The sequence below is a fragment of the Mytilus galloprovincialis genome, chromosome 8 (genome assembly GCF_965363235.1).
Source record: "Mytilus galloprovincialis chromosome 8, xbMytGall1.hap1.1, whole genome shotgun sequence".
Lineage (NCBI taxonomy): Eukaryota > Metazoa > Mollusca > Bivalvia > Mytilida > Mytilidae > Mytilus > Mytilus galloprovincialis.
This window is the reverse complement of record NC_134845.1, coordinates 22,878,404-22,892,390: the sequence shown is the minus strand read 5'-3', so window position 1 is coordinate 22,892,390 and position 13,987 is coordinate 22,878,404. Positions and strand designations below refer to the sequence as shown.

At 30.8% G+C, this 13,987-nt stretch overlaps 1 long non-coding RNA gene across 1 annotated transcript; it reads right to left on the bottom strand.

The window, feature by feature from the left end:
- Positions 1 to 1,166: 1,166 nt before the first annotated feature.
- On the bottom strand, positions 1,167 to 7,250 carry LOC143085339 (uncharacterized). The gene is made up of 3 exons (XR_012981307.1): positions 7,165 to 7,250; positions 2,819 to 2,950; positions 1,167 to 1,319 (listed from the first exon to the last, which is right to left on the bottom strand). It is a non-coding gene; the product is annotated as an uncharacterized LOC143085339 (long non-coding RNA).
- Between the last annotated feature and the right edge of the window lie 6,737 nt (positions 7,251 to 13,987).

Here is a 13,987-nt window from a genome sequence, read left to right as displayed (position 1 = left end):
TTTTAGTATTTTGTAAGTCTAATTACTGAGTTTGGGTCAACTTTTTAAAATAAAATTGGCAATTAATGCCCCCTTTAAATGTAATTATATATCCATTGATTATTACATATATCATAAGCAAATACTTTAAAACTCTCAAATGTAAAAGTTCATAGATTTGCAGACAGGGACGACAAATGTACATGCATTATCGTTATAAAATATACTTATATTTAACCTGAGATTTTAAATGGTATATTTTAATAATCCAGTAAAATAAGTAAAAGTCTAACGAACCAAAATTTAAAAGTACAATGATTTCATATTACACCAGTCGAATGTCTTGAAAAAGCCTCAAATAGTATCCAGCTGTTTTAAGATTGCGTATAAACTAGAAATCATATGCATGCATGGTTTAATGATTTGTTTAGATTTTTTGTAATTTGATTACAAGTTTCAGTATGTATAAACCAAATATGCTATTTTGAGTCAAATCGGTGAACTAGAGTTCGACACCAATTGCTCCTTTTAAAATTATTCACATTTGCACTATCAAATCTAATTAAACGTCACATCATCAATCATATAGAGTGAATACATGTCTTTTGTAAATAGGTTTAAAAATTTAAAAAAAGAGCCACAATAATTTTACACATCTAAATTAAAGACTGACTTTCAATATGCAGACTTTTTTTGTGTATCTGGATTAAGTCATTGGCCATTTCTACAAATATCAAATACGCTAAGTGGATGTGGGAAAAAGCAATATTTAACTAAAAATACATTTCTAAAAGTAGAGCCGAAATCTAAATATTAAGAAGGTCGTTGATTTATACATACTTCATTGCGGTATATAAAAAAGGACAAACAAAAACCTGTTATATCCAAAATTATATTTTAAGCCTAGCCGTATAACTTTAGTTTCTGAAAATTGTTTAAATTTACCAACATCGATTCCAAAACTGGTATTCAAAAAGTCACATCAGTACAAAAGCGCTGTCCAATGAGCTCAATTTATTCAGTGTCAGAAAAAATAACACTTCATTTATTACATCGAAAGCGCTTGTCTGAACAAAAGTTCAAACCAATTAATGTGAATTATAAATGTATAATAAATACTTGAAGACTTATGCGATGCTTTACCAAAAACATTATTAAACCAAAATTTTAGTTTAACTTACCAGAAAATATTTGTTCTTCAGCACAAACAGTATAATTGAAATAAAACTGTGTAAGGGTGGAACACACGTCTAGAAAAGTACTTGTGCAAGATGTATCACTGTACGAAAATGTCCCATGTATTGACGTCGGACATGTTATTGCTGCACTGTCTTCAGTTCCTGAAACACAGCAGAATCAGTAATATATATTACTGACATCACAGCTAGTATAGCATGAATACTCTAAATTATCTGTATCTTTCTTTGAAGTTTATGAAAGGAAGAGACGAGTTATGTAAGCATAAAGTTTCGTTTTTAAATCTATATATGTATATACAATTCTTCTCCTCTTGCACTTATTGTTCTTCACTTACAACTGAATTTTTTATATATATCTTAATGATCTCAATGTTAATGCTTTCATCGTTTGACCCGGTCTAGTATTCTAATTAAATATTTCACATAATTGAGAATATGATCTCTAATTAATGTATCCATATAAGGACTTTTTGTGTATATTAGATTTATAGTAGTATATTTTAAAAATCTATATAATTTTGGAATTCGCAACGTTAAGTTTTTTGGTTTTATGAAACTTTACATTTTTGAAATAATTAAATGAATGAAATAACAAAATTTCATTTCCAACATTTTTATATTTCAACTAAAATTTTGTACGCATCTGTCCTAAAAGAGGGATGAAAGATACCAGAGGGACAGTCAAACTCATAAATCGAAAATAAACTGACAATGCCATGGCTTAAAATGAAAGAGGCAAGCAGACAAACAATAGTACACATGGCACAACATAGAAAACTAAGAATAAGCAACACGAACGCCACCAAAAACTAGGGGTGATCCCAGGTGCCCCTGAAGGGTAAGTAGATCCTGCTCCATATGCGGCATTCGTCGTGTTGCTCATGCTATAACAAATCCGGTAAATTCGGTAGGTCACATTTATGAAACGGAAGGGAATCTTAAGTAAGATCCTTTCGTTCAATGGTTGTCGTTTATTGGTGTGGTTTATATATACTAGGTGTTTTCATTTCTAATATAGACTTATATCGTTGTTTTCATGTTTGGGATGTATCATACTAGTCATGTTGGTGCATGTATAGCTTGCAGTTTGGTATGAGCCAATGACCTGTGTTGAAGACCGTACTTTGACCTTTTATTACTTACTTTGTATATATTGAAACCTAGATGGAGAGGTACCTCATTGGCACTTATACCAAATTTATTCAAATCTTCATATTGGTCAAAATTGGAGAGAAGTACGCCTTTTGCCATATTTTTTTTCTTAAAAGTTATGTCCTAAGTAAAGAATATGACAGTTGTTAGCCCCCGTTCAGTTGTTTGATAAAATTGAGCATATGATTTGATTAGGTAGTATGGACTTTTATTCAATAAACCATGAACTTTTGCGACCTCTTTTGTTTTAAAAAGTCAGTTATTTAAATTGAGCCAGAAACGTAGTACTGGAAACAAAGATGGTACCCTAAGGAATGTTTGAACAAGTGTATGCCTTTCTTGTAATTCATGTTATATATTATGTGCACAATTGGTGGAGAGTTTAAAGCTTTGGTAAAATTATCCTCATTTTGACGTGAATATTATTTTTTAAACGTCAAAAACTGTAATCCAACGGTAATTTTTCCATTTCAATTCGTAAATAATACCATCTTTTATCGCAACATGTGTCCTTTCTGCCGCTGTTGATTTATCTGCACAATGGCTATCAAAATTAAATGTAGATGCTGTTGGCAACAAAATAATCCTTTCATATGTACCAGCAGCTAGTGTAGTAGAACCTGGAAATATGCATTATCATTATAACTTTGTACCATCACTTCATGGTGGGCAAATGTATAAAACCTCTTTACAGATAAATCAGAACTTAAATTTAAATGTTATTGTGCATAGGTTATTACTTGCGCTAAATCAAATAATTATGTTTTGCAATGTTCCGTTTAACTTTCAATATCTTTCTTTTAAAAAAAGTTAATGCATTGCAGCACGTACTAAATATACATTTTAGTCATAAACGACTGTTTCTCGTTGAGTATAAAAAAAAATAGCTACCGGTGGGAAGAAAAAGAAAAACGCACATGCCAATATAGAAACATATATATCCGCGTCGATGTAACAATGAAATTCAGGCGACGTCATTCATACAACAGAACAATCATTGTAGTCATTTGATTGCAAACAAAAATGGTGTTACCTACTTTATGTTATTTGATAATTTACCCAACTAAAACACATGGGAGAAAAAATGGTGACAAGAAACAAGGATTGTTTTTTTTATGTTAAAACCAGCTCGCCTTTGTCGTAAAGCTTTGTGGATCGAGTCAGTATAACAAACTAAAATATCACTATTTGTCGTTTGTTTTTGAAATATTCCGCGAAATGAGAGAATTTTATATAAGATGGTCTCGTTGATAAGTCAACAACTATATTTATTGTAAAGCAGTGATGTCCACTGTTATATAAATGCGATGTGAACATTACCTAGAGATAAAACACATGTATTGTTAATTGAGGGATGCACATAACCCTCTAGACAAACTTCAAAGATCTTATAAAACTAAAAGAAACTACAAACATGTAGCCATATAAGGTAAAGGGATGATTGTTATATAAGAATGTATTCTTTTTGTCCATCTGTGTCCTTGTTTTGAAAAATTATCATGTTTACATTAATCGAAAGTATTAACAATCTGTAAAATATTTATTCGACACATAGTACCGTTCACTTTGCTTATAACAACATATTCCAGTTATTACATATGTTAAAGACAAATGACCTATTATTCAATAACAACAGACTTGTAGAAGAATTATATATGTATGTATATAGAAGTTTAATAATTATACTTTGTAAAGGGACGACCATCAAGGTTCTGAAAGGATGTTTTGCTGTCAGAAAATTAATTTTCACTTACAGTTGAGCACATTATGAAAAGTCAATTGATCCTCTTTCGGGCAATTTTGTATATGCATGAACTAAGTGCCAACCAGTCAATGATACATACATTTCTAAAATTCCCTTTCAAGAAAAGCATATGGTTGTCCCATTAGGTTGAATAAAGCAAATATTTAAAAGCAAAGCTAAGGTTCTAACCAATGTTAATTAGTAAATTACGAAATGTAAGAAATTGTGTGTAAGATAAAAGTACTAAAGGAAAATGTAAGCAAATGTTCAGATAAAAAAGGCACTACATCCATAATATTTATGATTACTGATAGCATTATAAATCTAGCAGTTAGTTTGATCAATAAATTAAGTCTGAAATCGGAGCCTTAGAAACAAAAGCTATTAATCCTAAAAGTGGCCATTGTTTGAGGATATATTGAATGACGTGTTAAAACCGATTGTCACTATCAAACTTTAGATAAACAAACTCAAATAGTGAAATCATTGAACACAAAATTATGTTGCAATTCTCAAAAGTCTTCTTATGGTTGGTAAAACAAAAGGAGGACATTCAAAGTTAAGATAACGTGCAATTTGAAAAAAAGCTGTTTCTTAGATCTGAAATACCTGTTCTGACATTCTTAAATTCAGAGAAACAGTACATTCGTATATTTAACTAATATATATGTTGATTCTCTCAGAACAAGACAAGTTAAAATAATGCTTTGATTTAAATTGGTTATTACCATCTTTAAAAATATAATATGAATGCGTGAAATAAAACACCATCAATAAACTATTCATTCGGACCACATTGTGCTGTTTACTTTGGATTTTACATAGTCTTCTAATTTTCTAATGGGTAAAAGAAAGACGACATTTTCGTCATGACATACATGACACACGTCATGATATAGCTGTATCAAGTCGGGAGATATCAATCAAAGTTATAGAAGTTTCTTTGCCAGTAGGAATAGTAATGCCTACAGACGAAAATACTTCTTTTATGTATATTGTGATACAGAAAATTCATTTCGCATCAAGTGTTGGGCAATGTTATTTCTATAGAGGCTTCGGTAGTGGCTGATATCCATTTTCAAAATTCGTAGTCCCATTCCCCAAAAATCAAATGGTCGTCCATATATGTTAACTCAAGCAATTTAAAAGCAAATCTAAGGTACTAATTTAACGATTACAATGTTAGTGTTAGCGTTTAGTAAAATTGGTTTTATAATAGAATATAAGGAGTTTGAATATACAATACACAAAGTCTAGATCTAGAATCGAAGTCGGGCAAAAAGTCATTTTGTTCATAATCAAGAACATAATATTTTGAACACAGAATGACGTGTAAGGCCATGTGATCCCTATCAATACTTCCTAGCTAAAACGTAGTCGGGGGGAAATTTGCACAAGAAATCTAGTTCAAAATTATTTGCTGCAACATGCATAATTTGTCTTGTGGTTGGTCAAATAAAAATTGGAACTCAAAAGATAAAAAGAGTAAAGGTGTAACATTTTAGCAATATTACAGTTGCTGTCTATTCGTTTGAGGTGTGTGAACTTTTGATTTTGCCATTTGATTATGTAATTTCCGTTTTGAGTTTAGTCGGAGTTCAGTATTTTTGTGATTTTACTTTTTTACACCACTTATTCAGATCTTTCCTAAAAGTAAAATAGAAATTTGACAACAACTCGACTTAGAGCAGAACACAGTTTAATGCCTCCAACGTTCACGCAGCAAAAACCCTGAGGCGGGCGTCACTTTTTTCGTTAAATAGTAATACATACTAGTTCATCGAAATGAACGCAACACTAAACTTGTAGTAAATATATAAAACAAAATAGTTCATACACATATGTCATGTAGGTGTTACTTTCAAACTATTTGAATTAATTCTGGTATGAACTGGAATCGGATGCTCTTGAATAACAAAAAGATGCATGGGTGTATCAGGTTGTCTGTTTCTAAGATCATGAGTAGATGTTTCTGTATTTCTAAAGTTGGACTTTTGTACGTTCTTTTATAATACATGCATAATTAAGAGGTCAGCTGATTGTCATCACGATATGACAACTAAAGGTAGTGCCTTGAAATGAAATGGTTTTCACTTTATTTGAACTAATTAAGAAATAAATGCCATGAATGCTTGAAATTTGATTAAATGAAAGAGAAAGCGAAGTGCCTGAAATAAGATGTTATCCTGTTTAAATATTTCTTCTTGTTGATTGCTGATTTGGTTCATAAATGTGTCTCATTTTGGATTTTTTTCGACATTGTATGTTCAAATTTTATCTTGATAGGAGAGAAACAGTCCGTTTGGCTGGTATTAATAAGGCTAGTGAGTTTTATAAGAAGTAAGCGTATTACTTATTATAAATTAATATAAAATCGAAAGAAGAAAACAATCACTATTAAAACAAATATTGCACATGCAAAATTATGGTGAAAAATTAAAGATAAGTAGTGCTGCACATTATTAATATATCAAGAACTTTTAGCTGTAGTTTACCTGCACTGTAACTAGTTGTCAGTACTAAGACGAAAAATAATTCAATAACTTAATATCCATCAGTTGATATTGAGGAAAAGGGAGATGCAATGAGAAATAATAGAAGAAGTAAAATTGAAATAAAAAAATGGTTATGAAGAATACTAAAACAAAGAATGATTCTTAATTACATTTACTAGTAATGGGGACATTTTGAGTTATATATAACTGATTGATGAACCAACGTGCTTTTATGCTACAAAATTATATAAAAAAGAGCCTGAAAACACTACTGCATTTGAAACCATATTCGTCAATTTGCATGGCTGTTTTGTATGAATTAATACAATATGCCTAAATTTAATAACCACTTTAGTGTTAAAGAAATATAACATTTACATTGACTGTTAAATGGGAACACTGATTATTTGTCTGGGCCCAACACCTCCTTTGCTTGATACAAAAATATTCTTTGCATTCATTTTACATCAGCAATATTGACAACAGAAATTCACAACAACAATAAAATAGAATATTCCAAATCACAATCTTGTTATTTTCATCCTTATTAAGCAAACCATTTAAGTACAAAAGCAACATGTAAACAAAAACATACCTGATCCAAAATAATACAAGTAAGAATCTGTTGACGATGCGTCTTTCTGCTCAAATTTCACACATACATAGATAGTTTTGGGGCCGCCAAATAAATTGACTGTCGTTGTAGATCTAATAAAATAAATAATAATATGATATCCCTTCCAAACCATTACTACCATGTACTTATTTATGAGCCATACTGAGTCATTTTTTTTTTTACCTTTTAATGAGTTTAAATCTAGTTTTGAGAACTCATGAAGTATATCAATTATAGATTCTTTACATCTTATCATCTTTAATCAAGTAAAGCACATATATACTAATAAATGATGTAAGTGTTACAACACGTTTCATAACTATTGAATAATTAATATACTCACTTAAGTAGAGTGTATCCATCAGTATCTGTTGTATCATCCTCACAATCCATTGTGTATTTGACAGGTCCGATAGCACTATTTGTGGTTACTTCAAAATTTTGTATTTGTGTCTGACCTGCATTAATTGTCCATGTTCCTTTGCTACTTGTTCTCCACGTTGATGATCCAACAAACGGTAATGGATTATCACATGCTGGCTCTGTAAGGAAACATAGTCATAATCCAATGTTTAATGTATTACAATGTATATACATATTCAGGAAAGATTAAACTATGCTATGTGTCAACACAAAAATATGGTTGGAGTGTATGGGTAGGGCAATTGTTGATAGTTTACTACCTTCAATGAAAGAGCCGTTTCGTTCGCTTTTGAATGCGGCAATTCAGGAGGTAACTGCTGACCAATCAAAATCGTCAGGTTTATATCAATGAGATACATGTAGCAATAAAATGACAAAATGATAAAAAGGACTTCCTCTTCAATATTCTTCATAAGTCATAGCTAATATTAACTTTGATATGAATATTGTCCTTAGCTTTCAATTCGATAGTTTTATTATGACATTATTATTGTATGTTCTATTCGTTATGATTATGATTACAAACTTATATATATAATATATTTCCAAAGGTATACAGATACATGTATCAATGCGACAATTGAACACGGGTTGACGATACTTTTACCAAAAGAAAAAAAACCACGAATAACCAAAAATCAGCTTAAAGACACTGCACAGACAAAAAATGTTAATACCTTTTCATTTCGTCTGTTTAATTAGGTCTTTAGGTCTTTCCACTTTTCGTGGAGAGACCTATTGTTTTTCTTTTAATTGTGTTTTCTTCTGCCGTCTACGATGCTTTTTTGTTTTATAATATATCAAAGGATTTTTGGCAAATGATCGGTTGTACAGTAATATAGGTTTCAAAACTCACCCTGTGTGACCAAACATTTATTATTATAGGAGTTCTCTCCCCGTGTCCCTTTTTCTTGTTATCTCTATATCTCTTAAACCGTAAAAGATTATAAAAAACTGTTTTCACCAAATTTTTTGTCTACTCTTAAGAATGATTTAGTTATTTTTAACTAGAGTGATTGGAAGACATCTATGGAAGTTATTTCCCTTTGAAATTTTATATAGGCGATATGTTGGATAAATTCATACGTTATACGTCGTAGAGGCCTACAGTCTTTTGATATGAAGTCCTTGGTTAATTTGAAGGAAATTGAGGTCAAGGTCAAAAGTCAAAGGTCAAAGGTTAATGATATGATGTGTTTGTCAAATAATTGTTTACAATAAGGCGAAACTTCAACCTATTTTAGTCAAAATAACATAAACGGTACCAATTTTCTTGCACCAGATGCGCATTTCGACAATATATGTTTCTTCAGTGATGCTCGTGGCCAAAATATTTGAAATCCAAAGCTTATATAAAAGAAGAAAAGCTATAATCCAAAAGGTTTGAAAAGGATAGCCAAATCCGTGAAAGGAATCAGAGCTTAGTCAAAATGTTTTGGTTATTTATAATAGGAGTTTTCTCCCCTTATGTATTTGAAATCAGTATTTCTCCACAACCACACAAGTGATTGACCTTGGGGTTTTTCGATTTGAGTTCACTGACCTATGAACTTGAAATTGAGGTCAAGGTCAAAGGTCAAGGTCATATTCTTAATTTTCAATTTGCTTGTAATCTATATTCAAAAGAAACTGTAACAGTTAATGATATGATGTGTTTTCCAAATAACTGTTTACGATAAGTACATTTAGGGCGAAGTGTTTTGGGCAACACCTGTAGGAGTTTTCTCCCTGTTTGTATTTGAAATCGGTATTTCTCAACAACCATGCAAGTGATTGACCTGGGGTTCTTTGATTCGAGATCACTGACCTACGACCTTGAAATTGAGGTAAAGTTTAAAGGTCAATTTGACATTCTAGATTTTGACCTTTTTTTAAAATTATTTCTTGTTCATTATAAAACAATTAAGTCTTCTGGATATACCTATTAATCTTATTTTTGTATATCAGTTTGAGATACCAAATAACATCAACAAGGAGTGACATTTTCTAACATCGTTTTTTAAAATTTCATTCTTATTAACTCGTTTGCAAGACCCTCAATTGTTCTCTGAAGAATTGGTTTTTAATTTTCTTTTGTTAATCTTAATCGGTAAAACGTTTTGTTATTTCCTTATATCTCATACATTTGTATAGGTAATGTTGAGTCAATTAAAAAACTTTTGAAGGAGTTTTAACTGGTGTTTAAGGAATCATACAAATTCAGATGAGTGAAGAATGGTGAAAGTGTACTATTATATTATGACTATTATATATTTCAATCTTGTTCTCTGAGTTCCTTATTCAAGACAATCATTCAAAACATAACTTTTGCATCTGTTTTATTTTAATTGTACATAAATTATATCGACATCAATATGAATACACATGATATATAACGATAATATTAAATGGATGGGTATTTTAGATATTTTACATATATCTTTTGTGTTTTTATTAAAACATTTATGCGAAATGCGAGATTAGATTAATCCACTGCTTTGAAAATACACTTGATATCAGCGTGGTTTAAACGTCAGATCATACTTCAATGACCAATTAACAGAACGCAATAGCAAATACATAGTTTACAGGCCATACAAAAGAAAATGACATATCATTTTATAATTTAGCATGTACAGTTCGAGGATACCATCTACTGTCATCATTTTGCACAGGAAAACTAAGAGTATTGTGATATCCCATTTCAGACTTCCTTTGTTATCTTTTATTTCCATGGTCATGGGTCAAGTTATTAACAAATTAAAACATAATAAAATAAACGGTCTAGAAATCAGTTACCATCATACAACATACGTTTATAACTGAGATATAATATATTGACAGTTTTGTTAGTATAAAAGTCCAAGGATATACAAAGAGGACGGTCGTATGTGCAAGTTGTTATATTTCTTTTACAGTACAGTCTGAAGTGTGTGATACATTTTTCCTCATCAGCTATATTTAATATTTTTTTTTTTTTTTTTTTAACTACATAATAATTTTATTCATCAAATATTGCTTGTTACATGAACCATCAAGATTCCAAGCTTCTCTTGACGTACCATGTTACAATCCACTGACTGATATTTAATAATCTTTATAACTTTTCTATCACTTGGTCAATTCATAAAATATGGCTGCTCACAGTTTTAACATCTAGGACAGATATCAAAATATCGGCCCAGTTACTGGTTGGATATGGAAAAGGGCATGCATCTGTCTTTAAATATCTATAAAAGTCCAATTTAGTGGTAAGACAGATTAATTATAAGGTTGGGCTCCAGCAAATATGTTTACATGTAACTCTGACATATTCTGTTCAAAGTCAGGAGTCTTTAATCCAGTGATTGCTGTTTAACATATGGGGGTTTCGTTTACTGTTTACAAATATCTGGCTATTCCTCCCGTTTGGATTGTTTTTTTTTTGTTTTTTTTCGTGTCAGAGCCCTTTTCTGGCCTGCTATACGGTATGGGTTTTAACATTGTTTATGGCTCCACGGTGACCCATACAAATCGCTTAATTTGTTTCATGTAACTTGGTCTCTGCATCTTTTTTTTTCTATATTTAGATGGAACTATTGTTGTGTTCTGGAAGTCCATTTCATGTTGCAAAGTGAATTCTATTTGATGTAATCCTCATCTGTGATATATAATGAGAACAGATCAATTCGTAATTCATGAAAGGATAAGGGTGAGGTAAATGAAAGGCAAATGTTGACTTTCGTTCCCATAACTGTAGATCTAGCTTAAGTAATATGCTAAAACCTCAAACATAGATTATTTTAGCTTGTCTCTTGTCACATGTTAGACAGAATTATTTAGTTATAATTCATGAACATCTTCAATCTTACAAGAGTTAAACTAGGAATGCCTACATCTCAATAAATATCAGACACATATTCTATGTGAAAAGCTCTACTCCAAAATTACTAGTAAACATGTAGCTAAAACAAATCAAACCCCAATATATATATACATCATAAATCTGATACACTGGTTGAAAACTAATTCGAATGAAAAATGCCTACTAATATAAATAGACACATTAAATAATCAAAAGCATATTAATTTTTGTAGATATACATTGTTGTGACGAAATAACGATAGTTCAATGGTATATAGCAATATGATTGTTTGTCTGGGCGGATTGGGTAAAGGTCTAGTTTTGTTATGAAGCGTAAAAAGATGTAAAATGTAGCTAAACAAAACAAAACAAAAAACGGCAGTGCATAGGGCTATAATTAACCTGTAACTTGGTATTGCACAAGGTCATGTTTTTCTCTGGCTGTTTATGACGTCTTTACACTAAATCCATTGGATGTTGGATGTGTACGGATTGATTGTTTAGTCTAAGACGCATGATTTTTTTATTAGTTGCAAGTGGCTTTGAACTAGCTGTCAGATAACTGCGAGTACTCTCAGATCTGTTCATTGTGTCTTTTTGTGTCGGGATGTATAAGTACCCGGCCACGTCTACTTGTATTCTTTGTCTATCTGATGAGTTAAACCTTTTTCAACTGATTTTTATAGTTCGTTCTTATGTTATACTGTTATACCACTGTCCCAGGTTAGGGGGAGGGTTGGGATCCCGCTAACATGTTTAACCCCGCCACATTATTTATGTATGTGCCTGTCCCAAGTCAGGAGCCTGTAATTCAGTGGTTGTCGTTTGTTTATGTGTTATATATTTGTTTTTCGTTCATTTTTAAAAATAAATAAGGCCGTTAGTTTTCTCGTTTGAATTGTGTTACATTGTCTTATCGGGGCCTTTCATAGCTGACTATGCGGTATGGGCTTCGCTCATTGTTGAAGGCCGTACGGTTACCTGTAGTTGTTAATGTTTGTGTCATTTTGGTATTTTGTGGATAGTTGTCTCATTGGCACAAATACCACATCTTCTTTTTTTATGATATCAGCTGTTCTCAAACTTTTCAAGACACCATATATACTCAGTGATTTATAATGAGTTGCTGATACAACATACACACGGACTATCGAAAGAAAGGACAGAAGATTTCTGAAGAATTACTGCTTTGCTATAGAACGGAGGATATAGCAATTACCGCTTTTGTATTTCATATCAACTGCCGTGTGAACAAAACAGCAAGATAGGTAATATAGCTAATGGGAAACATATAAACATCGAGTTTGTGTCAACATAGATACATATAGCTAAACTGTAATTCCTCGAATGTATAACTTAAAGCTCAAAGTGCAGATATTTAGTTTGTGCTTGTACCTATTGATATATTATTTAAAACTGGTATATATGCATTCAATACTTACCAATTACAGTTATCCGAGAAACGAATACACATAAAACGAAGATCCAAATCATTACTGTCTTAAAGCTGGTTTATCCAAATTTGTTTACTTTATCATTTTATTTTTGATTTCAACATAATCCAAATGTATATTCAGAATTGTTAATATTTATTATTATTCCTTGGAGCCATGTTTAATTCATATCCTATTGTTTTAATTTCTTTTGTGTCGTTAAGTAAGTATCAAGTAGAAAGCATTTTTGTTTTGACAAGTCAATCATAATAGTATTGTATTACTATATTTTTTATCTACTCCTTTGTTACAGTAAACATGACAGCAATACACATAGAACCCAATACTGATCGAAAGTTCACGCACATTGATTTTACCGTAAGGAAAGTCGGAGATCAGTTTCGACTAATGTAAATCATTCAAAGTTAAGAGTGGTTCTCCGTTTGAATGCATATGAGCGCTATTTAATTGAAATTCATCGAAAAGAAAAGTCAAAGATAATAATTATTTATTTTAGTCACCAAATAAGTTCATGTGGTCTACATAATTCTCTCTATTGTCCTAACAAATATGCATATTTATATTCACATAGGATCGTGATTAAAGACTTTTAAAGATCTTTTAAAATTGTGGAAGAATGGAAAAGAAAAGCTTTTATCCACTTCACAAAGAACGTCTTCCACATTAGATAAATAGTTAAACATTCATTGATTTTGATATCAATTCTGAAGCTAGATATTTATTTTCATTTTTCTTTTTTCTCTTTTTAAAAATAAATCTTTTAGAATTTTTTTTTATTAACAATTAAATTAATATACTCTTTTATGTTTTTATTTTATGAGTTTGATATCTTATTTGTAAAAAATAATGTGGACACTTTATTCATACAAAAGAGCTAGTTTTCACAAAATCCGTTCTAGACCTACAAACAAAAGAGAAATGAAGTTCACTAAAGAAATTTTTCACTTTGGTTTTTACTTTCTATTTATTTTATGCTTATTTTTCTGAATACTACCACAATAAGTCTTATATACATAATAAAATTATGTTAAAATTAATAAAGAATGTTATCGGATCAACCAAATCAAAATACAACTTGAAAATTTTGTTTCTTACTAGACGA